The sequence below is a fragment of the Petromyzon marinus genome, chromosome 64, assembly GCF_048934315.1.
Source record: "Petromyzon marinus isolate PM22_M1 ecotype Great Lakes invasive population chromosome 64, UKy_Petmar_22M1.pri1.0, whole genome shotgun sequence".
NCBI lineage: Eukaryota > Metazoa > Chordata > Hyperoartia > Petromyzontiformes > Petromyzontidae > Petromyzon > Petromyzon marinus.
Window position 1 is genome coordinate 6,471,267 of NC_133730.1, and position 27,877 is coordinate 6,499,143.

Sequence of the window (27,877 nt, forward strand, 5' to 3'; positions counted from 1 at the left end):
ATTTTGGTCGCGGTGGGAAGCGCGTGGGCGAGTTTTGTTCCAACAACGAATAAAACTTGTGCTCCTCAACACAGTTGTCAACGCGTCGTACGTGTGCAGGTGGATTGCGGTGCACGAGAAAAAGGTGCATTATGTGTGCTCAACACACACACACACACGCACTTAAAACATCGTGAATTTAACGCTAGCCGCCCACTGCTCATCAAGCGAAATTAACAAAACAATAAATAAGACAAAGACTCCACCCACCACCCCACCCCTGTGTAGCCCTTAACAGAGTGTCGGGGCAAGTGCTGTCAGCGAGCAGCAGCAGCAAAAGCAGCGCCTACGAAGGACGGCACGGCGCACGAGGGGATGGGTGGGTGGCCCAGCAGCACGCCCGGACGCCTTTGTCTCCCCCCAGTGGCGATGTTAACGACACACCGCACCAGGTGCTCATTTAAAGGCCGAGTCGACCTTGGGGAGGCCCGGGACTGGTTCAGATAAAATTCGATTTAAATTTTGATTTAAAAGTGGCTTTCTAATGTCGGAAGGAAGAACGTTCCAGACGGCCGCAAGAAGCGCATCTGGTTAGCCAAAAGCTGCTGCGAGGATGATCAGTTTGCACGAGGGAAGCACAACAAACTGAACAACTCGATCTAAAGACATAATACTGAGGGCCAGTCAAAAGCAGGCCAATTTATGTTAAGCGGCATGGGCAGTTATGATTGTACAGCCCTTTTGTCAAGTGACTGCTGGATGAAGGCCTCTCCCCATGCCGTGGTGTTCGTGGCGTTGTGTTGACCGTACTTCACCAAGATGGTTAGTCCGAGCTGGTCTTAGAAAGGTGCAGGTTAATGACTGGTTCAAATGCCGTTCGCCACCGATATTAGACGCTTCTCCGCGACTGAGAAGCGTCTAATATGCCGTTCGCCGGACTTGCAAAATGCTTGACGGGCTGCAACGGTCTCGCGTTTTGTTCAATGCAAATTACAGATAGTCCCCGAGTTACGATGGTCCGACTTACGATATTTTGCTCTTACGATGGCGATACGACAAATTGCATGTAAAAAGTTTTTAACAGCAGATAGGATTGTTTCCTGAAAAAAACTTGCAATTAAATTGCAGTTCATATAGGTAGGCTAAGAATTTACCGCGTGTTTTTTTTACTTTACACTTTACTGTGCAATGCAGTATTGTAATTAATACATACAGTATATAGTTTGTACAGTACGGTACTGTAAATTGCTCTGTTTTGCTAAATTATCATCATTCTTTAAGACTCCTGGGTAGGCTAAGGCCATCTTCGACTTACGATATTTTGACTTACGATGGGGTCGTCGTAACGCACCTCTATCGTAAGTAGAGGACTACCTGTACAAATATATAAAGGAAAAGGGTGACAACTCAAAGATACATTTGCTACCATATGCTGCACTTGCAATCCAGATGTGCCCGGGTTCCATTCCGTGTCTCAGCGTTTCTTGTTGAAACCATGGACAAGTTTGTTTTAATGCCTCCCAGTCTCTGTCCACCGAGCAGCATAAATGGCTACGCCACAGCCATTCATTGGACTGTTTAGTGATGAAAAGTGTGGGTATTCCCACTTTTTCCAGTGTAACGTAGGCCACATGCCCTCTAAAGTTCTCTAGAGTGTAGGCCAGTCCACTGGCAGTGGCTTGAGAATGCAGTTTCTGGGTTTGCACCTTTATCTTTGTTACTTTTGAAGACATATTCAATCCTGTTTGTTTTGTGCTGAATTGCAGAAACCGATGATGGTGGCAGCGCCCAACGTGGGCAGGGTCAGAGGTCACAGACGAGCCCTCGCCCCTGCTCTTCGTGCGGCTGCAGCCCGGAGGATAAGACGTGCACGCAACGCTGCGAGCAGACGTGTCCGCAACCAGGCCCACGTCCCCCAGCCTCCACTGCTGCCCACGCCTCCAGCACCTGCGGTGACCAGCGCTCAGGACCCTGGCCAGCTGAGCTCACCTCCACCACTGCCTACCCCATCCAGTGCCAGGGGAGACCAAGTCTCATGATCCTGACCAGCCGAGCCCACCTCCACCGCTGCTGCCCCACGTATCCTGCCCCTCGGATGGCTGCAGCCCGGAGGGAAATACGTGCGCGCAACGATGCGACAGGATGCGGCCACAACCAGACCCACGTTCCTCCGCCTCCACTGCCGCCCACCCCTCCGGCACTGGCGAAGACCGGCGCTCGCGACGCTGGCCAGCGAGGCATCCCGTCGCTGATGTCCATCGTTACATCGCCGGCGGGTACCGGCGCTCGCGATGGTTACCGCGGACAAAGACCACCGCTGCTGGTCACTCCGCCACAATCCGCCACCGTGGCCGCCGCCGCCGGAGCCGATGCGCCCGCCGGAGCTGGTTCCCCGGTGTGGTCTGCCCGTCCGCGCGGCACGCGGCGCCGTCGGCGTCCCCGCCGTGACGCTGTAGACGTCCCGCCGTGGCTCGGGTATCGAGACCCCAATGGTTTCACGTTGACATGAACAGAGAACACTGCTCCCGATACCAGGTGGTCTGGTAGCGAACGATTCGCACGAACACTACGCAGCGATGCACTCACCAAGACCAGCACATGCATAGACACACTCACACAAGTGGATGGAACTGTACCGGACCGAAATGGTTGCTTTAGAGGGGCTCTCTGCTGCTCCCTTTGGTGGACATTGCCATTTTGGTCACGGTGGGAAGGGCGTGGCCGAGTTTTGTTCCAACAACGAATAAAACTTGTGCTCCTCACCACAGTTGTCAATGCGTCGTACGTGTGCAGGTGGATTGCGGTGCATGAGAAAAAGGTGCATTATATGTGCTCAACACACACACACACACACTTAAACATCGTGCGTGTACAGTAAACGCTTGTTAATGCGACACATATGGGGTTTCCGGCCTTTGCCGAATTATCCAATATTCCGATTAATGTGCAATGGTACTCCACAGTGCCTCCTGCCCCAATACATTATGTTTTCCAAATTTGGTGAAGGTGGGGGGTGAGGCGATGGTGATGGTGGGGGGTTTGGGCAGATAGTGGTGGCGGAGGGCACGGTGAATAGTGATGGTGGGGGTTGGGGCTTTTGTGATAGTGGGGGGGGGGGGTGAGATGGTCGAGCAGGATGGAGGGGAGGCGGAGAGAAGATTTTCAGACGAAAATCTTCTCCCCGTGGCAGCGCCTTTTTCCCGATTCAAGGCCTCCTGCAAAAGTCATTATAAATATTCGAGAGGTTGACTCTCAGGTGGCCTCCCACTTCGTGGACCCGCTCCTCGGCCACGCAGGAGGAGCAGGCCCTCTGTGACCCACGCCGTCACCCCCACCGCAGCTCGGGGGTCGCTTTGCGGGACGAGCCAATCGGCTGCTGCTGTCGGGTCCGGCTGCTCTTTTTCCGCCGGGGTCGTTGAGGTGGCTCCATGGCCGCCTCCATCTCGAGGCGGATGTCCTTGACAGCAGCCTCCTCCCAGAACCCGACTGGAGAACTGGTCGACCTCAGATATAACTGAGGACCGCACGGGCACAGACAGCAGCTGCTCACATCCGAGCAGGGGCGGCTCGGCCCGTCAGGAGTCAGGCGTCGTGGAGGAGGTGGATTCTGGGGGAAAGCGAGAACTAGGGCAAAGTGGGGGGATGCCATCAGCACTGGGCAGTACCTGGACAGTAGCCTTAATCGTCACGCAATGCCAGCACTCACATTCGTCATTCAGTCATCGACGTCAACATGCTATTATCATTGTACTTAAACGTCGGCCGCACGGAGAGATTGCGATTGGAACGGAGCTTGCAACATGTACGACCCAAAGACATCATCGTGACCTTGAGAAGGGTGGCCTTGGCTAGGTAACGTGTCTAGACGGCCATGTCATCAATGTTTTTATTGTAATTATATACTTATATTTAATATCAACGTAATTGTAACGTGTAACGTTCTACGATGGGGGCGGAGCCTGCAGAAGAAGAGGGCGGGGCCACCACAGAGGTCGTGGCAGTGACGTCACCAGAGGGCGGGGCTCGAGGCCTGGACTGTTGGCAACAGTTGGAGCGGGGGGGGGGCAGTTGCCATGGCTACCCGGGTTTGTTGTTGTTGCCCAGCCACATCGCCATCATATTTACTTGTATAATTAGTGCTCATATTCTTGGTTCTTTCGGTAAAGTCACACTGAGGGGAAACAATAAAATAATAATATATAAAAAACAATAAAATTCTCACGACTTTCGACTGTAACGCAAACAGTCATCATCAAACAGTCATCATCAGCAAACACCTGATGATGACTGTTTGCATTACAGTCGAAACGTCGTGAGAATTTTATTCTTTTATATATATTTTATTATTTTATTGCTTCCCTTCAACGTGGTGACTTTACCGAAAGAACCAAGAATGTGAATCACTGCAGTCGCGAAAGATTTAAATCACAATTGGCGCTCGTTTACCATGTATTTACTTATTGTTACCGAGACCATCCTCACTAACTTACTTGTTTAAAAGATGGCAACTCGTCACGTTTTCAAGAGGAAAAACCAAAGAGGCAAATGTACATACAAGTGCCGCTGGGAGGGAGATGTGGCCATAAGCCAAAGAGTAACACACCTTGAATGTCATAAACTCTACGTATGAATGTACTCATAATCGGACCACCTCCTTTGCCAGTAACAAAAAATAATGTTTTTTCCCCTTTTTTTCTGGCAACAAAACTGAAACCTTTTTTTATTATTGTTATTATGATTACATTTTGGTACTGGCAAAGGAGGAGGAGGTCCAATGATGTAGATGCTTAACCCCGAGCTCCTCATTACTTTGATAGTGGCATTGTCTTTGAGCTGTACGACGCCTTTTGGCGTCATCTGGTCGAGCACCAATTGGGTCGAGGCTCTAAAGAAAGCCGTCTCTGGTGTGGACCAATCAGATTCAAGGACAATGCATCATATTATAAGAGTGTGTTTTTACTGGTAGGAACGAAGTTGTAAACTGAGTGTACCAGCCTGCAATAGATTCATGCGTCCGTCCGTCCGTCCATCTCCTTTCAATACTTTAACGAAGTGAAATCTCGTGCTGTTGGGTGTAAAATCAGCAATAGACAGCGCAGAGACTTATCCTACCAGCCCACCCTGCAGGGACCTGTTTGTTGTTGCATTATTGACCACAAGTATTGTGGTTAATGAAGTAACATGAATCCTTGTAAAAAAAAAGCTTTCAGTTTTGTTGCCAGAAAAAAGGGGAAAAACCCTATTATTATATTAACGTACTCATCGTCGGTATTAAATAATTGTTTACTATCGATCAAGCATGGGCACGTCAAAGTTGTTTCCCACTGAAGCAAGCGAGTGGTGGTGTTGACTGGTACTCGTGATGAGCACCTGCCCCAAGTCTGTTACGGCTACACGGAGGGTTTCTTTCCTCGTCTTTGGTCAGAATCTCAATCTATATTCACGCTGGAGGAATACGATGAACCCGAAAGCTCGTTTTCACACATGATCAGTACCTTGGTTCGCCTCGTAGACCGCGACCGCTTCGGCCCAAGCGGCTGTGGATGAGGACCTCGCAGGCTTCTTAGAATCCGGAGTCAAAAGGCAGGGGAACCGGGGGCGGAGGGAAAAAATTGTGAAGCGTGCCGCTAAGCACGCTCCTCACGTACAGCTGCAGAGACGAAGATCCCCCCCCTGGTAGCCTTGGGCCAGAGCCGTGCTGAAGACCAGCACGGCACACCACGCCTGGCCACCTTTGTCTCACCTATGCTGATGTTTTCAAGGGGAGGTCTCCACATTGGGTAATGTTTTTTGTCTGAGTGGACGTAGAAGAGGCCCACGACTTTTTCAAATAAATCTCAACCACTGTAGAATATAAATTCGCGCTACTCCTCTAGCGAGGCAACAGCCCTGCCGACTCCCCACACGGGAATCTACACACACACACAGCGACACTCGCTCCACTCACCATGCCAATGTCTTTCTGTGCAATCTTCTCGTACGAGGTCATCCTTCGGGAACCTTGAGCTTGGCAAGAACGCAGCTATTTGGCTGACGTCACGGCACGTCACGTGCTCCGTGGTGCACGAATCAGAGAGGAGCCCAGCACACGAACCACTCGCACGCGCCTCGCGCACCCTTCTGAACAGACTGTTGGTAGAAGGTGCACACACACCCCAACAAATACACTTCGTATATAACACGCATGAATACGAATGTAAATACATGTTCTGTTGTCCAAATATTGAATTCAGATACCAACGTGGTGCTGCGGGGTATTTGTCTTTGCGTGTGTAAATGTGGGAAGCGGTAGTGTCGTGATGAACACACTTCGCCACAAAGTCGGCCAACTAGTTAGATTCCCGCTCACGGCAAAGACCAATGACGATTGTCTGAATCGGTTATGGCCTTGCCTCGGTCGATCACTGTTACGTTGTTTTCATAGCTATATTTTGGCGATTTTGATAACGTTTTGGTTTAGCCATGTGTTTGTTTTAGCACAGAGTTAGCCTGATAACTTCAATCTAAATTTTCTTATGGTTGTTATTGTTTGACTTGCATCCCACTGGAATTTTTGCACACAGCGTTGAAATGCGGTGTTTTTTCTGGAAGACTTTGCTGTTTTTTCCTGCATTTTTCTGTTGCGTGTGGCCACTTTAAGATGTTTCCTTGTTCATGTTTTTGTTTGTTGCGGTTGCACTGGAGTCAAGAGCCGCGTGGCTCACAGGGCTATGTGCCTAATAAATAAACTTGAATTAGCACGGTTGGCTACGTACGGTAATAACGAAGTTCAACATACGTACAATGAAAGCACCAAAGAGTAATTCCTGCAGTCACGAAAGTGCCAAATCAAGTTTGATACGTACACTGCACGACAAAGTCGGAGATCCGACTGAAATTCCCAGCCATGGCCAACATCAGTGGTCAGTGATACCTGAAGCACTGCTCATCGCCAACCCACGCTGACAAGCGTAGTGAAGTTATGGTCAAACAACCCAGATCATCAACATGGCAAAAAGAAAGGCCTTCATCTAGCCGTGGATTGTCAAAGGTCTGCTGAGCTCCATTCTTCAGATGCAAATCGATGGTATTCACATTCTGGTGTTTAAAGACGACTTAAGTCATAATTACATCTCTTTAAAGCCTAATCAAAACAGCCACCAAGTTTTATAAAAATAAAACACCCACTTAAAATATATTTTTAATAACAATTATAATACAATTAATGAGTCCTGCAAAGCTTTGATAAGTCTCACAACACACTTTGGTGAGTCCTGCTTTGCAAAATACCTGACCAGTACCTCCTCAGTAAACAAGAGTTCAAATACAACTCTTGTCCGCACCAATATTACCCTCGCATCATGTCATCCGCCGGTCCTATACGGTCCACAAAAAACTCCTATTACTCGCACCCCTGTTCGTCATATCACCCACGGATATCCACATGTGTTGTCCCATCCCTGCAATGTGGAATGACATAATCCCGTCATCCGCAAATCTTTCGAGGATAAGAGAGTCGCCGCGTGCGGGTAACAGGGCCGGAGGATAAGCGGAGATCTCCGGAACACGACTGAAATGTCGGTGCTGTGCTGTGGCTCGCCTGTGACACGTAGCCCGTTGGCACGTGGATGGGAGGTATGGACCCATTGCGAAAAACCATGGGAACTTCGGTTGGACCTGGTTCCAGAGCCAAAATCAATAGGACGTTTTTGCCAGTATCAAAGGATGAAAAAATAAGAATATGCTTTACCCTTTCTGGCAATTAAACAGCAGGTGTTAAGATGTTCAAACACCAAATTGAAACCTTTTGCAAGGAATCAAGTCTGCATGACACCACACACACTACTTGTGGTGAACATGCAAACAAACATGCTCTGATAATATATGGGCATTGTCGTGGAAACTGATTGGCCTACACCATAGACAGCCTTCTTTAGGGCCTAGTCTCACCAGTGTCAGACCAGAGAACGCCAAAAGGCGAACGATACAAAAACAATGTACTATCAGAGCAGCTAGAAAATGGGACATTTTTGCCAGTATCAAAGTATGAAAAAATAACAATAGTGATTTGAAGCTTTCGTGACTGCAGGGATCCATACTCCTCACAAGGCAGCAGACATCGCAGCTGTCACAATTTTCACCTGAAGACGGGTGCTTGTGTTGCGTTCGAAACGTCGTGATTTATTTCATTTTATTTCTACCTACGTGACTTTACCGAAAGAACCAAAGAGTATAAAGAACAATAGCGTTTACCCTTTCCGGCATTAAAACAGCAGGTGTTAAGATGTTCAAACAACAAATATAAACCTATTGCAAGGAATTAAGTACTGCTTTAACCACACGTGCTCTGTTACAGTTATATACACAATGGGTCCATGTTAACCAACCCAACGCCCCCACACAACACCCCCACCACAATGCTAAAATACATTCTGGAATCTTCATTCTGGAATCCAATCGCAAACCAAACGGAATCGCCGAATCGCGACGATTTGCATAATTGATCGCTAGGATGCGAGACATCTCGAGTTTAATATGATCGATGTTTTTACTTGGTTTTGCATTCAGAACTGCAATCGTGAGCCTGGACAATTTGCTCGATTGAGATGATTAATCGGCGGCTAACTCGTGAGGACAATGCCGGTAAGGGGGGAGGGGGGGGCGAGTTTACGGATTAATCCAGCAGAAGATTCACTCCGGGTGATTTTCTTTCGAGGATTCGGGGATGTTTGTTTGTTTGTTTGCCCCCGCCCCCCCATTTCCAGAGCCAAAATCAATTAGTTTGATCGCGACGCCAGTTTGAATTAGCGTGGCGGACGCAGCGGGCTAACCGCTTGTTGTTCATCACAGCCACAGAAAGCCACCTGGGTTCGATTCCAGACCGCGTGGGGAGTGTCTCTACGTTTGCGCCTCTGTTAAAACTGTACAGTAGTCACCCTACAAGGTAACCGGTACCGGTCATGCTCATCGCAATCCTGAAACAAATCTGTGAAATTGGGATTGGACAGCAGCTGCAGCAACTTTGGCCGCAAATTATTGCAGAGCCCACGCCCCCACCCCCACCCCTCCTGAAAAAGTCGAGTGACTGTGATGTTCTCCTCTGGGGTGAAACGATTGAAATAAGGAAATAATATTTTAAAAAAAACCTTTTTTTTTAAAGCACGCTTTAATGTACCCCACTGGTAATGTAATAACTCCACGACTCCAGGAAGTGGCCCCGAAGCTTGCCGTGACGTAAGGAAACCCGTGGTGATTTACAGCCAACGTTAGTTGAGCGTGGACAATTAGACCCAAGCTGAAACATCTCCATATATATAAAAGGCAAAGTTGTGATTGTGTGTGTCTGTTCAAAAATGTTTAGCGTACTTCCCGACATGCAACAAACTTGAAATTTGCCACGTGGGTACTTTCCAGACTGTACACCATGCAAAAATTATAAAAATACACTTTTTTTGGGGGGGGGGTGGGGGGGGTGAGCTCAATAATGCATTTATTTTTTGCACGGCAAGTGAGCTGTGACGTCAAATCTATCATCTGACCCGCGCATGTGGAAGCGTAACGCATTGTAGTGTAGTGGTTAGCGTGCTGTGTGTGTGTGTAATCTGTGTGTGTTTGGAAGCATAACGCAGTATAGTGGTTAGCGTGCTGTGTGTGTGTAATCTGTATGTGTGTGTATCTGTGTGTGTATGTGTGTGTATGTGTCTCTGTGTGTGTAATCTGTGTGTGTGTGTGTAATCTGTGTGTGTGGAAGCATAACGCAGTATAGTGGTTAGCGTGCTGTGTGTGTGTGTAATCTGTGTGTGTGTGGAAGTGTAACACATTGTAGTGTAGTGGTTAGCGTGCTGTGTGTGTGTGTAATCTGTGTGTGTGTGTGTAATCTGTGTGTGTGTGTGTAATCTGTGTGTGTGTGTGTAATTTGTGTGTGTGTGGAAGCGTAACGCATTGTAGTGTAGTGGTTAGTGTGCTGTGTCTGTGTAATCTGTGTGTGTGTGTGGAAGCGTAACGCCTTGTAGTGTAGTGGTTAGCGTGCTGTGTGTGTGTAATCTGTGTGTGTGTAATCTGTGTGTGTGTAATCTGTGTGTGTATGTGTGTGTGTAATCTGTGTGTGTGTGGAAACGTAACGCATTGTAGTGTAGCGGTTAGCACACCGCGCTACGAACCCAGCGACCCGAGTTCGATTCCAGCTCACTGCCCCCACCGGTGACGATTATTTAACCGGTCCTGGGTCTCCCCTAGGTCGACTCAGCCTCAAACGAGTAACTGCTGTGGTGTGTGAACATCGCCACTGGGGGGACAAAGGCGTGTGGTGGATCCAAGTCCCGGGCGAAGCCGGGGGTAGTACAGCTAGTAACATATGAAACATGTTTAAAAGTTTGCAGTCGATACCACATTGGGAAGTGAGTAAAAATGTAGTTACAAGATTTGAGGATACAACAGAGTGAGTTAATAGAAAGCGTGTATTCTTGGTTCTTTCAGCAAAGGCACGTAGAAGGGAAATAATTAAATAAAATAAACCAATACAATTCCCACGACGTTTCGATTGCAACACAAGCAATAATCATCAGGTGTGAAAACCACTTTTTTCAAATTTCCTTGCTGTGGTTTTTACACCTGATGATGATTGCTTGTGTTGCAATCGAAACGTCGTGATAATTTTATCGGTTTATTTTTATTATTTTATTATTTCCCTTCTACGTGGTGGTGACTTTACCGAAAGAACCAAGAATATGAATCCCTGCAGTCACGAAAGCTTTGGATCGAAACAGAAAGCGTGTAAATAAACATCCGTTTCGTATTGTTGATTCTAAGCGGGTTTTTTTGGTGATATTCCCCCATGCCCCCCCCCCTAGGCAAAATTAGTATTTCAGCCGATGAGATGTGCAGGTGAATTTTTGATGGCCTTACACCGTATCGGCCAGACCACACCAATACCAGTTACCTGGTGTGCTGTGTAAACATCGCCCACTGGGAAGACAAAGGCGGTCGGGCGTGGTTGCTGGCCAACCCCACCCCCTCCGTGTGCCCCGGTGCCGGCCTTCACAGGTGCTGCTCCTCGCTGACAGCGCTCGCCCCAACAGTCTGTCACAGGCGACACGGTGACGGTCAAGGTCTCTGTAGAGTGTTTACAATGAAAGCGTCAACATCTCGCGACTAGAAACAACAACAACAACAAACAAACAGCCGCCACCGCCTTTCACGATTAAGTTGGCGGGAGACGTCAACCACGGCGCTTGTGCCAGGCTAGGTGCACCTTGAGGCAAGTGCACTAAACAAAACAAAAACCCAAAACCGCTCTCGCCTGCCCATGGATCTACATCCACCAACCCAAACGCAGAAGCAATGTATACGTGTTAAACTTCTTTCGCACCGTACGTAGCCAACCGTGCTAATCGCAGAGTTCCAGAGCCACGTGGACAGCATGCAGAGACCAGTGTCGACGAGACTCAAAAAAAGGGGCAGCAATTGTTGAACAGAATCATTGCGTCTTGCGTTAATTGTGAAGTAAATGACTCATGTTTTTTTGTTTAGTATCGAGATTCGGTTAACCCCAAAGTCGTCAACGCCACACACGCGCACGCGTGCGAACTAAACTATAAACATTCATAATAAAGGTTTTTGGGTTAGATCGCGTTTATTTATAAATGTGTCGTAACCCTCCACCACCCGACACGGCCAATCAGCAAAAAAGTGTCACGTTGACAAAAGACAAATAATTCACTACTTCAGGCTGAAGTAGTGAATTATTTGTCTTTTGTCAACGTGACACACTTCAGGCTGAAGTAGTGAATTATTTGTCTTTTGTCAACGTGACACTTTTTTGCTGATTGGCCGTGTCGGGTGGTAGAGGGTTACGACACATTTATAAATAAACGCGATCTAACCCAAAAACCTTTATTATGAATAATATTGGTCGCGAAAGCCTACGTGTTAAACTAAACTATAAACATGTTTTTAAATTTTGATTTAAAGCTTTCGTGACTGCAGTAATTCATATTCTTAGTTTTTTCGGTAAAGTCACGTTGAAGAGAAACAACAAAATAACAAAATATATATAAAACAATAAAAAATTCTCACGACGTTTCGACCATAACTCAAACGGTCATCATCAGGTGTGTTGGTTTGCATAAATTTATTTTTAAACGGCACATTTATTTATTTATAAAAAAACGTTGGCGTCACGCGCAGCGATTGGCAGTTTGCCCAGGACTAGTCCATCTATTTTTTTGAAAAGAGGAGGGGGGAGACGAAATTTTATACGCACAGAACTAGATCAGTTAGACAAGACACTCTACAAATCACACTTATCATTGACGGCAATAATGTCCACATCGGATTGGGAACATGTAGACAATATGACTGCCTCTTCAGCTGCTACTATGTCGACCAAATGTAAGGAAAACCTGATTTCCAAATTTAACCTCCTCTTCAACAAAAGACCGGACCCACACACCAAAAAGTTAGACGTTAATAAAGTCGTAATTAATCGCAGTAACAGTTCTATTTCCGATGGTCTGAAATCCGTTTTAGCTAAAGGTCTAAACTTTGCAGTCACACCTAAACACATACCAGTTAATGATATAATTGCCCAAGTAGACGTTGCTCTCAGGGGCCTGGGTCACATCGCTGCAGACGTAGCAAGATCTGAAATCGCTGCAACCCTCAAAAACGCTAAGATGCCAGCTAGCAACCTCAGCAAAGATGAGCGTTTTGAATTATATAAATTAAAAAAGAGGAATGATATTGTAGTTCTCTCAGCTGACAAAGGCAATGCTACTGTCATCATGGATAAAATAGAATACAACAACAAAATTAAAGAATTACTCGACGATGGTAGTTATACAAAAATAAAAAGAGATCCCACCAACAGCCTCGTCACACAAACCAACAAAATAATTTCTGATTCAACCGCATTAATTGATCAATCTAAACAGTTTTCGTTGAAACTGTCTGCTGCCAGGCCACCAAGATTATACGGCTTACCAAAAATACATAAAGTTGATACACCTCTTCGTCCCATAGTCTCTACTATCAGCTCCCCCACCTACAAACTAGCTCGTTTTTTGTCTGAAATCCTGCGTCCTTTCACTGGAAAGACCACCTCTGCGGTACAAAATTCTACTCACCTGGTATCAACAATCAAGGGTATTTCCCTGTCCCCAGACGACCTGCTTGTCAGTTTTGATGTAGTTTCCTTATTCACCAAGGTTCCTGTACCTGACACCATTGCAATCATTGAAGACTTGGTTCATCAAGGACTAAACACTGAGGTACCCCCCCTGGTGAGACAGTTTAACCAATACATACTTCACTTGGAATGGAACTTTCTACAAACAAACTGAGGGCACCCCAATGGGCTCCCCCCTTTCTCCAGTTATAGCTAACATTTTCATGGAGAGATTTGAGACTGACGCCATCCAGACTGCCACTCTGCGCCCAACCTTATGGAAGAGGTACGTGGATGACACTTTTGTCATCTGGCCACATGGCCGGCCTGCTCTAGACCAATTCTTCGACCACATCAATTCCATACACCCAGCCATCAGATTTACCATGGAAGTCGAAATAGATGGCAAGATACCTTTTTTGGATGTCCTAATTAAAAAGAGACCTGATGGTTCAATGAGCCACTCTGTCTACAGGAAAGCTACCCATACGGATGCTTATCTGAAACCGGATTCCCACCACCATCCATCACAGAAGAATTCTCTCATCAAGACTCTGTATCATAGAGCCCAATGCATATCCGACCAGGAACACATAAGCAGTGAACTCAAGCACGTACACCAAGCTCTTAGGGCTAATGGTTACTCCGACTATACAATCCGCAAAGCTATCACTCAAACCATGAAGAAGAACCCTCTTGAGGAGCCTTTCAAAACCATCACTTTACCCTACATTGCTGGGATCACAAAAAAGATCTCCAAAATCTTGAATAAACACAAGATCCAGGTCCGTTTCAACACATTACATAAAATCCGTGATCTGGTTCTGTCTGTAAAAGATGTGATTCCGGACATACAATACCCTGGTGTCTACAAACTAAGTTGCCTCTGTGGTAGTAGTTACATTGGAGAAACCAAACGCCATGTCTCGGACCGCATTCGTGAACATAAAGCAAACCTTAAACACGGTAGGACCAACACCTCGGCCGTAGCAGATCATTGTTCTAATTCAGTAGGCTCACATGCCATTGACTTTTCCAAGACGGAGGTTCTTTGTAAGCCATCTGGCTTCCATGAGAGATTCGTTCATGAGGCTATCCACATATACAAGCACAGAGACAATTTCAACCGAGAAGATGGATTCTATCTTAGCAATCATTGGAAAGATTTGATAAATCATTTCAGTTCTTGATTGATTGTTCACGCTTACAGTGGCTTTCAGACAGCATACATTATAAAAAATTTCGTCTCCCCCCTCCTCTTTTAAAAAAAAAAGATGGACTAGTCCTGGGCAAACTGCCAATCGCTGCGCGTGACGCCAACGTTTTTTTATAAATAAATAAATGTGCCGTTTAAAAATAAATTTATGCAAACCAACACACCTGATGATGACCGTTTGAGTTATGGTCGAAACGTCGTGAGAATTTTTTTATTGTTTTATATATATTTTGTTATTTTGTTGTTTCTCTTCAACGTGACTTTACCGAAAAAACTAAGAATATAAACATATTTATATATATTCTTGGTTCTTTCGGTAAAGTCACCACGTAGAAGGGAAACAATAAAATAATAAAAATATAAAACAATAAAATTCTCACGACGTTTCGACTGCAACACAAGCAGCAATCATCATCACATTTTCTTGACTGTGGTTTTCGCACCTGATGATGACTGTTTGTGTTGCAGTCGAAACGTCGTGAGAATTTTATTGTTTTATATTTTTATTATTTTATTGTTTCCCTTCTACGTGGTGACTTTACCGAAAGAACCAAGTATATGAATCCCTGCAGTCACGAAAGCTTTAAATCAAAATATACTCAAATGTTAAATTCTCCCATAGACTACAATGTTAAATTCTCAAAGGTATGCCAATGTTACATTCTCCCACAGACGCCAATCTGAAATTATCCTATAGACGCCAGTGTTAAATTCTCCCATGTTTATATATTTACCCAGTTAAGCCCCCCCACTTAGCCACTATAAAGGTAGTCCCCGACTTACGATACAGGGTAGTCCCCGACTTACGATGGAGATGCGTTACGACTCCATCGTTAAGTCAAGAATATCGTAAGTCGAAGATGGCCCTAGCCTAACCCAGGAGTCTTAAAGAATGTAATAATTTTGCAAAACAGAGCAATATACAGTACCGTACTGTATAAAGTATATACTGTATTTATTAATTACAATACTGTATTGGCACAGTAAGATGTAAAGTTAAAAAAACAAGGTAAAATTCTCAGCCTACCTATATGAACTGCAATATAACGGAACGTTTTTTTTTCATGAAACAATCCTATCTGCTACATATATATAAAAAACACTTTTAACGTGCATTGAACCTACGTACCGTATCGTGGTAACCCTAAAATGAATGAAATCGCTAAAGCAAAGTATCATCATACATTCTGTCCGTCGTCTGGCATACGTGAGAATTTTATTGTTTTTTATATATTTTTTATTTTATTGTTTCCCTTCAACGTGACTTTAGCGAAAGAGCTAAGAATAGACTTGAACGATGTTAAGCTTATTCTTGGTTCTTTCGGTAAAGTCACCACGTAGAAGGGAAACAATAAAAATATATAAAAATATATAAAACAACAAAATTCTCACGACGTTTCGACTGCAACACAAGCAATCATCATCAGGTGTGAAAACCACAGTCAAGAAAATTTGATTTTGATTGCTTGCGTTGCAGTCGAAACGTCGTGAGAATTTTATATTTTTTATATTTTTATTATTTTATTGTTTCCCTTCTACGTGGTGACTTTACCGAAAGAACCAAGAATATGAATCACTGCAGTCACGAAAGCTTTAAATAAAGATGTTAAGCTTGTTGATGGCCACATTAAAGTACGCTGCTGCTGATGCGTTTGCTTGCCCGGCGAAATTAAAAAAAATATTTAACAATTTTGTCGCTGACGCCATCGTTAAGATCGAAATATCGTAAGTCGGGGACTATCCGTATATTTACTCAACTAAGCCACTAAATATAGTAGCTTTTTGTTTCTTCATAATAGTTCAACGAAGCGCGCGCGGAAATGTTAATATCGTCAGATAAATACACAGCAACCATTCCGGGCGCCAAGCATGAGTACAGTACAACTAATTGTACAGTGACCGCGAGTTAATTAAACTTAATTTTGTTTTTAAAATGACCACCACACACACCGCGATATAAGTTGGAGGGGGGAGGGGTGTAGTTTTAATTGTGTGTAAGTTTGGTGCTCTGTGTGTAGGCTCTTAACGAGTGCGTCAAATATATGTACTGGTTTTTTGTACTCTATACACCGTTTCGTGTTTTATTACTTTAGCTAACTTTAGCTCGCGGTTAAAACAAACTCTACAAGAGCTCACCCCGAGGTGCAGCGAATACACAAACTGGGAGGGCTTCGTTAGTGAGCAGGGGGTATGGAGTAGAGGAATCCCTTATTTGTTAAAGATCAATTAGATGTACAGTACAGTATAGTTAAATCTTTAAGTGTAAGTAAAGTCACGTCAAAGGTGATTTGCTGCTCGAATGAAGCGTAAGAGTTAGTGTTCATCTACTGGCCCTGGAGGTCACCGGGTGAAGTTTCACGATCGTATGACGGGGTTAAGTCCATCCATTTAACAACAATTGTTAACTTACCCACATAGCTGTACTGTACTAACTTTAGCATGGGGGGGGGGGGACTTGTTTACTCAGCCACTGAGACTATGGAGGGCTAAATATATAAGTTGATAGGCTTCAAACATGCAATTGAGATGTAAATATAAGTCAGATGGAAATGTATACACATAACGTAAACTTATATGCACATTTCACACTGCTATTTAAATTAATTAATTTACATTAAACTTTACGATCTATGGACCTTAAGGTATTTTTTATTTAAAGTGAAATTTATTTTGATAGGGCCTTACATATGCATAAACAATGTACATGTAAACTTAACTGGTAAACATCAAATAAAAACACGAGTCAGTTCAAGAGAATTTGCTGCTAAAATGAGCACAAGAGGCGGCGTTCATCTTACCCGTTTACAGGCCCTGGAGTAATCGGTTGCAATTCCATGTTCGTACGACGGGGACAAGTCCATCCATCGTAAGTAACCGTAAACTAAATTTTGATTTAAAGCTTTCGTGACTGCAGTAATTCATATTCTTAGTTCTTTATTGTTTTATATATATGTTATTTTATTGTTTCCCTTCAACGTGACTTTACCGAAAGAACTAAGATTATAACCGTAAACTATTTCCGTTCACCGCCATTCAAACCGCTCCAACCACACGTGGTGTCCGTCACGTGCTAGTGACGTAATACCCATTGGCTGACGTCACGCCGCCGGAAGTGTCGTCACGACGACCGCGAACTTTGCCATCGTTGGCTGTGGTTTTCACACCTGATGACGATTTGCTTGTGCGTTGCGGTCGAAACGTCGTGAGAATTTTATTGTTTTATATTTTTATTATTTTATTGTTTCCCTTCTACGTGGTGACTTTACCGAAAGAAACAAGAATATCGTTGAGGAGACTTTTATTTTATTTTTGTTAAAAAAATATTTCTGTTAAAAATAAAATAAAATAAAAAATGTTTTGCTAAACATGGCGAGTTCCTTAAAACACGTCTTGTGGCTTCTGGGCATCCTCCTAATCCATCGTGGGGAGCAGCCAGAAATGTCCGCGGTCGAGAACTCCACGACAACCTTCTACGAGTTGATGAACAACAACAACCACCACCACAACCACCGCGAGTTAATTAAAAACTTAAACCGAGCGTCTCTCCAGGACGAGTTGATGAACAACCACAACAACCACCACCACCACCGCGAGTTAATTAAACTTAAACCGAGCGTCTCTCCAGGACGAGTTGATGAACAACAACAACCACCACCACCGCGAGTTAATTAAAAACTTAAACCGAGCGTCTCTCCAGGACGAGTTGATGAACAACAACAACCACCACCGCTGAGCGTCTCTCCAGGACGGCGTCGTCGCACGCCGCGTGGGAGGGAGGGCGACCTGGGCAGGTAAGGAGCAGGGCCACCCCCCCTCCCTGTAGCAGTGCCCCCACCCCACACGTACCAGGGCCCCCCCCCCCCCCCACGTAGTTCATAGTTCTATTTATTTTGGTATAGCCCTGTGAGCCATTCGGCTCTTGAATCGGGTGCAACCACAACAAACACAAAAACTAAAACACGAACAATAAAAACTTCTTAAAGTGACTACTTTGTGTTGACTGTGCAAACAGAAAATCCAGGACACAAAAAAAACATCAAAATATTCCTGAAATAGCACCGTACACCAACGCTGTGTGCAAAACATCCCAGTGGCACGCAAGTCAACAACAACAACCACAAGACAACTAAGTTTAAGGCCATCAGCCTAACTCCGTACTACAATAAACAAAAACATGGCCAAACCACGCAAAAAAAAACCAGCGAGGCGACACACGGACGGACATCACAAACAGCACACACAACAATGTCAAAACCGCACGGAGGCAGCAATGAATCTCCCTGGCTTTAAACGTTTTGATAAGATTGGGACATGCGCACTGACCAGATGAATGTGGACTGAGAGGAGGAAGAGAGTGGTGGGAGATGCGTTGAGAGATGGGGAGTTCGATATCTATCGCGAGAGACCAAGGACGCATGGAGTCGGGAGATTTACAGAGATGTCATCATAGAAGGCTGTAAGCATCTGTTTGAAGATGCACCAGGAGGAGGAGGAGACATGCTTATTATTTTAACTGGGCTATTGTATACGTGTGTATTATGGTAACGATTGATGATAACAAGCGTTGGTAATCATGGAAGTGTGTGTACAGATGATGTGGGTGTTGTATATTATAATTTATGATGACTGTGATCGTGATGGTGGTCGCGGTCATTACCAGCAGCAGCAGCGATGATGCTGTGATATTCCTTATGGATAGTGGACAGTTAAGATTATTAAGATGACGAAGATAACGATCATGGTGATTTAATACGAGAGACGATGATGCTACTGCTCCATGATGAAGTTGGTGGTCTAAGACTCGCGCAGATGATTTGTGTGCTTGCAAATTCCCTGCGGGGAATCCCCACGTAAATATTCCCATAGACCACTGCGCGCTGTGCAATCCGAAGGTTCAACAACCATCGCCAACCATCATCATCACCAACAACATAAATCATTATCAACACCGTCGTCATAATCATCAGCTCCTGCAGCAACATCACCACCACCTCGGCCAGGACCACCATCATGACAATATCACTTACTGTGCACCGTTATTGTCGTCAACGTGCCACCATCACCACCATTACCACCACCACTACCATCATCACCACCATCGTCACCATCATCACCACCATCATTAACATAGTGGACAATATCGCCATCACCACCACCATCAACACTCTCTCACCTGACCTGGCGATGGCCCGCCTCTCGTTCCGTCCCTCTTCCTCCCCCCTCTCCTCTCTCCATCTCCTCTTTTTGTTTCGCCTTCCCACTCCTCTTCAGTGACGAGCTTCTTCCTCCCTCTGCTGCTCTCACTGTCCCTCTCTCTCTCTCTCCCTGTGCCATGCCTCTGTCACTGTCCCTCTCTCCCTGTGCCATGCCTCTCTCCCTGTGCCATGCCTCTGTCACTGTCCCTCTCTCCCTGTGCCATGCCTCTGTCACTGTCCCTCTCTCCCTGTGCCATGCCTCTGTCACTGTCTCTCTCCCTGTGCCATGCCTCTGTCACTGTCTCTCTCTCTCTGTGCCATGCCTCTCTCCCTGTGCCATGCCTCTCTCCCTGTGCCATGCCTCTCTCCCTGTGCCATGCCTCTCTCCCTGTGCCATGCCTCTCTCCCTGTGCCATGCCTCTGTCACTGCCCCTCTCTCCCTGTGCCATGCCTCTCTCCCTGTCCCTCTCTCCCTGTGCCATGCCTCTCTCCCTGCCCGCCTCTGTCACTGCCCCTCTCTCGTTTTTTTCAAGGATCAGAAGAAACAAGATGCTCGGTGTATTCGGCAACTTGGTTCCGTTCATCATTTCGGTTTTGTTTGTGTTTTGTTTAATGCTTTGTTTTACGTAACCCCCACCCCCTCTTCTTTTCCAGAAGGATTTATTTATTTTAACGTCAACATTTTTTTTGTTTTTTCTTCACGCCGTGCCGGGGGGCAGAGCCACGAGCGGCCGTCGCGTAACGTCGCCACCCGCTACGTCCTCGAAACGCTTTCCTTGGTGGTCGTCGCGATGCTGCTGCTACTACTACTCCTGCTGCTGTTACTGCTGTTACTACTGCTGCTACTACTGCTACTACTCCTGCTGCTGCTGTTACTGCTGTTACTACTGCTGCTACTACTACTACTCCTGCTGCTGCTACTCCTGCTGGTGGTGAGGAGTCACGTGGTTGCGCTGCAGCAGCAGAGACCTTCCGCGACCACCCAGAGTGCGCCGTGCGATGCGCGCTCGTCAGTAAGGCCCCCTTGTACCGCCAGACCCCCTGTGCCTCGAGGCCCCCCGTGCCTCCAAGCCCCCCCGTGCCTCGCGGCTCCCTCGTGCCTTGAGGCCCCCTCGTACCTTGAGGCCCCCCTGTGCCGCGAGGCCCCCCGTGCCGCGAGGCGGAGCGTGTGGACTGCTCAGCGCACTACCGCTCCGGTTGCATCAGCGAGCAGGAACGGAAGCAGCACTCCTCCACGATGCCGCCCGCCCCGGCGCCCGCCCCGGCCCTCGCTCGGTCGCGCCACGTAGAGCCCCTCGGTGCCGCACACGAACTGCAGCGCCCCCCACCAGCTCGGAGCCGCAGAGCGTCTTGGCCGAGCAGGGTTCACAACGCAGCGTGGCGCACGGCACCAGCGCCAGCCACGCCACAGCCTGGCCGAGGCAGTGCGGACGTGGCTGGCGGCTTGAGTGGAGGAGGCTCGTGGCGATGGGGGAGCGGTGCCGCCCCTGCTTGCTGCTGCTGCTGCCGTGATCGCGGTGAGGGTAAGAACGCCGTGGCTCCCTCCACTTGCCGACTTTCAGCCCCCTCACGCCTCGCTCCTTCCCTCACCGCCTCTCTATCGCCTCAACTCCGCACCTCAAATCACGTAGCAGGGCCACCACCCCTACCTCCACCCCCCCCCCCCACGTAGCAGGGCCCCCCCCCCCCCCCCACGGAGCAGGGCCACCCCCCCCCCCCCCCCCCCACGGAGCAGGGCCACCCCCCCCCCAACGCGCTACCGTCATATTTTTGTATTGTTCGTTGTGAAGTTCTTACAACCGTGGCCCTACCGGACAACTGTGAAGAAGAGCCTAATAGCTCATCAGATTCCTACAGCATTAATACATGTTCTGATCCTGGCACTCATTGGACTGCTATATTTCATCATCACCACCAGTCATGATTTATCGACTGCTGGATGAAGAAGGCATCCCCAAGCTCTCACCAACTCTCACGCTCCTGCAGTGTAATAAAGCCGATGTTAGCACTCCATCTAACCTTATGATGTCCTCTTAGACGCGTTGTAGTCCTTTATTACCGCTCCTTTATTACTAGAGACCCTCAGCCAAGCCAACTTTCTTTCTCTAATCCAAGTGTTCCTCCTTATGTATGGTATATTGCACTTCTTTCGCACCGTACGTAACCAACCGTGCCAATCGGTGGTGCGTGCGGAGGACACCAAACTTAACACAAAACGCAGAACCAAAGAAATGAGTTTTAAATTTAGATTTAAAAGTGCATAGCTCCGGTGGCTTTCTAATATCAGAAGGAAGAGCATTCCAGACGGCCGCAAGAAGCGCATCTGGTTAGCCAAAAGGTGCTGCGAGGATGATCAGTTTGCACGAGGGAAGCACAACAAACTGAACAACTCGATGTAAAGACATAATACTGAGGGCCAGTCAAAAGCAGGCCAATTTATGTTAAGCGGCATGGGTAGTTATGCTTGTACAGCCCTTTTTTGTCAAGCGACTGCTGGATGAAGGCCTCTCCCCATGCCGTGGTGTTCGTGGGGTTGTGAAGAATAAGAAAGGGTTTTATTCGCCATGAAAGTTCACACCGACACGGAATTTACTTTGGCACGATGGTGCATACATTCAACATATAGGAATCTGAAATCTTAAATAAGTTTTAAACAAGTCTTACTATAATAATAAGGGTTAAAAGTCTAACTAACACCAAGGAGCTAAAGTACATAAAATTGAATAAATATCGAATATAAAATAGCTTTAAGATATAATTTTAAAATAAAAAATACAAATAGGTTAACATAGTTAATATCGGCAAGGTGTCATTATGTAGATAAAATGTTAAAATCAGTGTAAGCCCTTGGCCTTGTTTAACAGGCCAGCAGCAGATGGGAAGAAACTGTTTTTATGGCGTGAGGTTTTGGTCCTGATGGACCGAAGCCTTCTGCGGAGGGGAGTAGCTGAAACAGAGAGTGTCCAGGGTGGGAGGAATCGGCCACAATCTTCCTCGCTCGCCTCATGGTCCTTGTCGTGTGCAGGTCCTCGAGGGTTGGTAGATTGCAGGCAATTACCTTCTCAGCAGTGTGGATGACACGCTGCAGTCTGCTCTTGTCCTTGGCAGTGGCAGCAGCGTACCAGACGGTTATGGAGGAGATGAGGATGGATTCAATGATCGCTGTATAGAATTGCACCATCACTGTCTTTGGCAGGTTGAATTTCTTCAGCTGCCGTGGAAAGTACATCCTCTGTTGAGCTCTCTTGGTGAGGGAGCTGATGTTCAGTTCCCACTTGAGGTCCCGGGAGAGAATAGTGCCCAGGAAGCGGAAGTACTTCACCAAGATGGTTAGTCCGAGCTGGTCTTACAAAGGTGAAGGTTAATCACTGGTTCAAATGCCGTTCGCCACCGATATTAGACGCTTCTCCGCGACTGTTGACTCCCCCGTTGCAGCCCGTCAAAATGCTTGATGGGCTGCAACGGCCTCGCGTTTTGTTAAATAAAAATTTTCAAATTCATAGAAAGGATGACAACTCAAAGATACATTTGCTACCATATACTTCACATGCAATCCAGATGTTCCGAGGTTCCATTCCGTGTCACAGCGTTTCTCGTTCAAACCATGGGCAAATTGTTTTAATGCCTCCCAGTCTCTGTCCACCCAGCAGCATAAATGGCTACGCCACAGCCATTCAACCGATTGGACTGTTTAGTGATTAAAAGTGTGGGTATTCCCATTTTTTCTAGTGTAACGTAGGCCACATGCCCTCTAGAATAGTGGCTTGAGAAGGCGGTTTCAGGGTTCCCGCTTTTATCTTTGTTACTTTTGAAGACATTCAATCCTGTTTGTTTTCTGCTGAATTGCAGAAACCGACGATGATGGTGGCGGCGCCCATTGTGGGCAGGGTCAGAGGTCACAGACGAGCCCTCGCCCCTGCTCATCGGATAGCTGCAGCCCAGAGGCAAATACGTGCGCGCAACGATGCGACAGGATGCGGCCACAACCAGACCCACGTTCCTCCGCCTCCACTGCCGCCCACCACTCCGGCACTGGCGAAGACCGGCGCTCGCGACGCTGGCCAGCGAGGCATCCCGTCGCTGATGTCCACCGTTACATCGCCGGCGGGCACCGGCGCTCGCGATGGTTACCGCGGACAAAGACCACCGCTGCTGGTCACTCCGCCACAATCCGCCACCGTGGCCGCCGCCGCCGGAGCCGATGCGCCCGCCGGAGCTGGTTCCCCGGTGTGGTCTGCCCGTCCGCGCGGCACGCGGCGCCGTCGGCGTCCCCGCCGTGACGCTGTAGACGTCCCGCCGTGGCTCGGGTATCGAGACCCCAATGGTTTCACGTTGACATGAACAGAGAACACTGCTCCCGATACCAGGTGGTCTGGTAGCGAACGATTCGCACGAACACTACGCAGCGATGCACTCACCAAGACCAGCACATGCATACACACACTCGCACATGTGGATGGAACTGCACCGGACCGAAATGGTTGCTTTAGAGGGGCTCTCTGCGGCTCCCTTTGGTGGACATTGCCATTTTGGTCGCGGTGGGAAGGGCGTGGGCGAGTTTTGTTCCAACAACGAATAAAACTTGTGCTCCTCACCACAGTTGTCAACGCGTCGTACGTGTGCAGGTGGATTGCGGTGCACGAGAAAAAGGTGCAATATGTGCTCAACACACACACACACGCACTTAAACATCGTGCATTTAACGCTAGCCGCCCACTGCCCATCAAGCGAAATTAACAAAACAATAAATAAGACAAAGATTCCACCCACCACCCCACCCCTGTGTAGCCCTTAACAGAGTGTCGGGGCAAGTGCTGTCAGCGAGCAGCAGCAAAAGCAGCGCCTACGAAGGACGGCACGGCGCACGAGGGGATGGGTGGGTGGCCCAGCAGCACGCCCGGACGCCTTTGTCTCCCCCCAGTGGCGATGTTAACGACACACCGCACCAGGTGCTCATTTAAAGGCCGAGTCGACCTTGGGGAGGCCCGGGACTGGTTCAGATAAAATTCGATTTAAATTTTGATTTAAAAGTGGCTTTCTAATGTCGGAAGGAAGAACGTTCCAGACGGCCGCAAGAAGCGCATCTGGTTCGCCAAAAGCTGCTGCGAGGATGATCAGTTTGCACGAGGGAAGCACAACAAACTGAACAACTCGATGTAAAGACATAATACTGAGGGCCAGTCAAAAGCAGGCCAATTTATGTTAAGCGGCATGGGCAGTTATGATTGTACAGCCCTTTTGTCAAGTGACTGCTGGATGAAGGCCTCTCCCCATGCCGTGGTGTTCGTGGCGTTGTGTTGACCGTACTTCACCAAGATGGTTAGTCCGAGCTGGTCTTAGAAAGGTGCAGGTTAATGACTGGTTCAAATGCCGTTCGCCACCGATATTAGACGCTTCTCCGCGACTGAGAAGCGTCTAATATGCCGTTCGCCGGACTTGCAAAATGCTTGACGGGCTGCAACGGCCTCGCGTCTTGTTCAATGCAAATTACAGAAAGTCCCCGAGTTACGATGGTCCGACTTACGATATTTTGCTCTTATGATGGCGATACGACAAATTGCATGTAAAAAGTTTTTAACAGCAGATAGGATTGTTTCCTGAAAAAAACTTGCAATTAAATTGCAGTTCATATAAGTAGGCTAAGAATTTACCGCGTGTTTTTTTACTTTACACTTTACTCTGCAATGCAGTATTGTAATTAATAAATACATACAGTATATAGTTTTTACAGTACGGTACTGTAAATTGCTCTGTTTTGCTAAATTATCATCATTCTTTAAGACTCCTGGGTAGGCTAAGGCAATCTTCGACTTACGATATTTTGACTTACGATGGGGTCGTCGTAACACACCTCTATCGTAAGTAGAGGACTACCTGTACAAATATATAAAGGAAAAGGATGACAACTCAAAGATACATTTGCTACCATATGCTGCACTTGCAATCCAGATGTTCCCGGGTTCCATTCAGTGTCTCAGCGTTTCTTGTTGAAACCATGGGCAAGTTTGTTTTAATGCCTCCCAGTCTCTGTCCACCGAGCAGCATAAATGGCTACGCCACAGCCATTCATTGGACCACAGCCTTTCATTGGACTGTTTAGTGATGAAAAGTGTGGGTATTCCCACTTTTTCCAGTGTAACGTAGGCCACATGCCCTCTAGAATGGGCTCTCTCTAAAGTTCTCTAGAGTGTAGGCCAGTCCACTGGCAGTGGCTTGAGAATGCAGTTTCTGGGTTTGCACCTTTATCTTTGTTACTTTTGAAGACATATTCAATCCTGTTTGTTTTGTGCTGAATTGCAGAAACCGATGATGGTGGCAGCGCCCAACGTGGGCAGGGTCAGAGGTCACAGACGAGCCCTCGCCCCTGCTGTTCGTGCGGCTGCAGCCCGGAGGATAAGACGTGCACGCAACGCTGCGAGCAGACGTGTCCGCAACCAGGCCCACGTCCCCCAGCCTCCACTGCTGCCCACGCCTCCAGCACCTGCGGTGACCAGCGCTCAGGACCCTGGGCCAGCCGAGCTCACCTCCACCGCTGCCTACCCATCCAGTGCCAGGGGAGACCAAGTCTCATGATCCTGACCAGCCGAGCCCACCTCCACCGCTGCTGCCCCACGTATCCTGCCCCTCGGATGGCTGCGGCCCGGAGGGAAATACGTGCGCGCAACGATGCGACAGGATGCGGCCACAACCAGACCCACGTTCCTCCGCCTCCACTGCCGCCCACCACTCCGGCACTGGCGAAGACCGGCGCTCGCGACGCTGGCCAGCGAGGCATCCCGTCGCTGATGTCCACCGTTACATCGCCGGCGGGCACCGGCGCTCGCGATGGTTACCGCGGACAAAGACCACCGCTGCTGGTCACTCCGCCACAATCGGCCGCCGGAGCCGATGCGCCCGCCGGAGCTGGTTCCCCGGTGAGGTCTGCCCGTCCGCGCGGCACGCGGCGCCGTCGGCGTCCCCGCCGTGACGCTGTAGACGTCCCGCCGTGGCTCGGGTATCGAGACCCCAATGGTTTCACGTTGACATGAACAGAGAACACTGCTCCCGATACCAGGTGGTCTGGTAGCGAACGATTCGCACGAACACTACGCAGCGATGCACTCACCAAGACCAGCACATGCATACACACACTCACACAAGTGGATGGAACTGCACCGGACCGAAATGGTTGCTTTAGAGGGGCTCTCTGCTGCTCCCTTTGGTGGACATTGCCATTTTGGTCGCGGTGGGAAGGGCGTGGGCGAGTTTTGTTCCAACAACGAATAAAACTTGTGCTCCTCAACACAGTTGTCAACGCGTTGTACGTGTGCAGGTGGATTGCGGTGCACGAGAAAAAGGTGCATTATATGTGCTCAACACACACACACACACACGCACTTAAACATCGTGCATTTAACGCTAGCCGCCCACTGCTCATCAAGCGAAATTAACAAAACAATAAATAAGACAAAGACTCCACCCACCACCCCACCCCTGTGTAGCCCTTAACAGAGTGTCGGGGCAAGTGCTGTCAGCGAGCAGCAGCAAAAGCAGCGCCTACGAAGGACGGCACGGCGCACGAGGGGATGGGTGGGTGGCCCAGCAGCACGCCCGGATGCCTTTGTCTCCCCCCAGTGGCGATGTTAACGACACACCGCACCAGGTGCTCATTTAAAGGCCGAGTCGGCCTTGGGGAGGCCCGGGACTGGTTCAGATAAAATTCGTTTTAAATTTTGATTTAAAAGTGGCTTTCTAATGTCGGAAGGAAGAACGTTCCAGACGGCCGCAAGAAGCGCATCTGGTTAGCCAAAAGCTGCTGCGAGGATGATCAGTTTGCACGAGGGAAGCACAACAAACTGAACAACTCGATGTAAAGACATAATACTGAGGGTCAGTCAAAAGCAGGCCAATTTATGTTAAGCGGCATGGGCAGTTATGATTGTACAGCCCTTTTTTGTCAAGCGACTGTTGGATGAAGGCCTCTCCCCATGCCGTGGTGTTCGTGGGGTTGTGTTGACCGTACTTCACCAAGATGGTTAGTCCGAGCTGGTCTTAGAAAGGTGCAGGTTAATGACTGGTTCAAATGCCGTTCGCCACCGATATTAGACGCTTCTCCGCGACTGAGAAGCGTCTAATATGCCGTTCGCCGGACTTGCAAAATGCTTGATGGGCTGCAACGGCCTCGTGTCTTGTTCAATGCAAATTACAGATAGTCCTCCAGTTACGATGGTCCGACTTATGATATTTTGCTCTTACGATGGCGATACGACTAAGAATTTACCACGTGTTTTTTTTACTTTACACTTTACTGTGCAATGCAGTATTGTAATTAATACATACAGTATATAGTTTGTACAGTACGGT

General features: G+C 47.6%; 1 long non-coding RNA gene across 1 annotated transcript; it reads right to left on the reverse strand.

Annotated features, from left to right (window-relative positions):
- Window positions 1–658: 658 nt before the first annotated feature.
- Window positions 659–17,585, reverse strand: LOC142906420 (uncharacterized). Its single transcript, XR_012930235.1, has 4 exons — window positions 17,138–17,585; window positions 10,898–11,037; window positions 5,927–6,108; window positions 659–5,541 (listed from the first exon to the last, which is right to left on the reverse strand). It is a non-coding gene; the product is annotated as an uncharacterized LOC142906420 (long non-coding RNA).
- Between the last annotated feature and the right edge of the window lie 10,292 nt (window positions 17,586–27,877).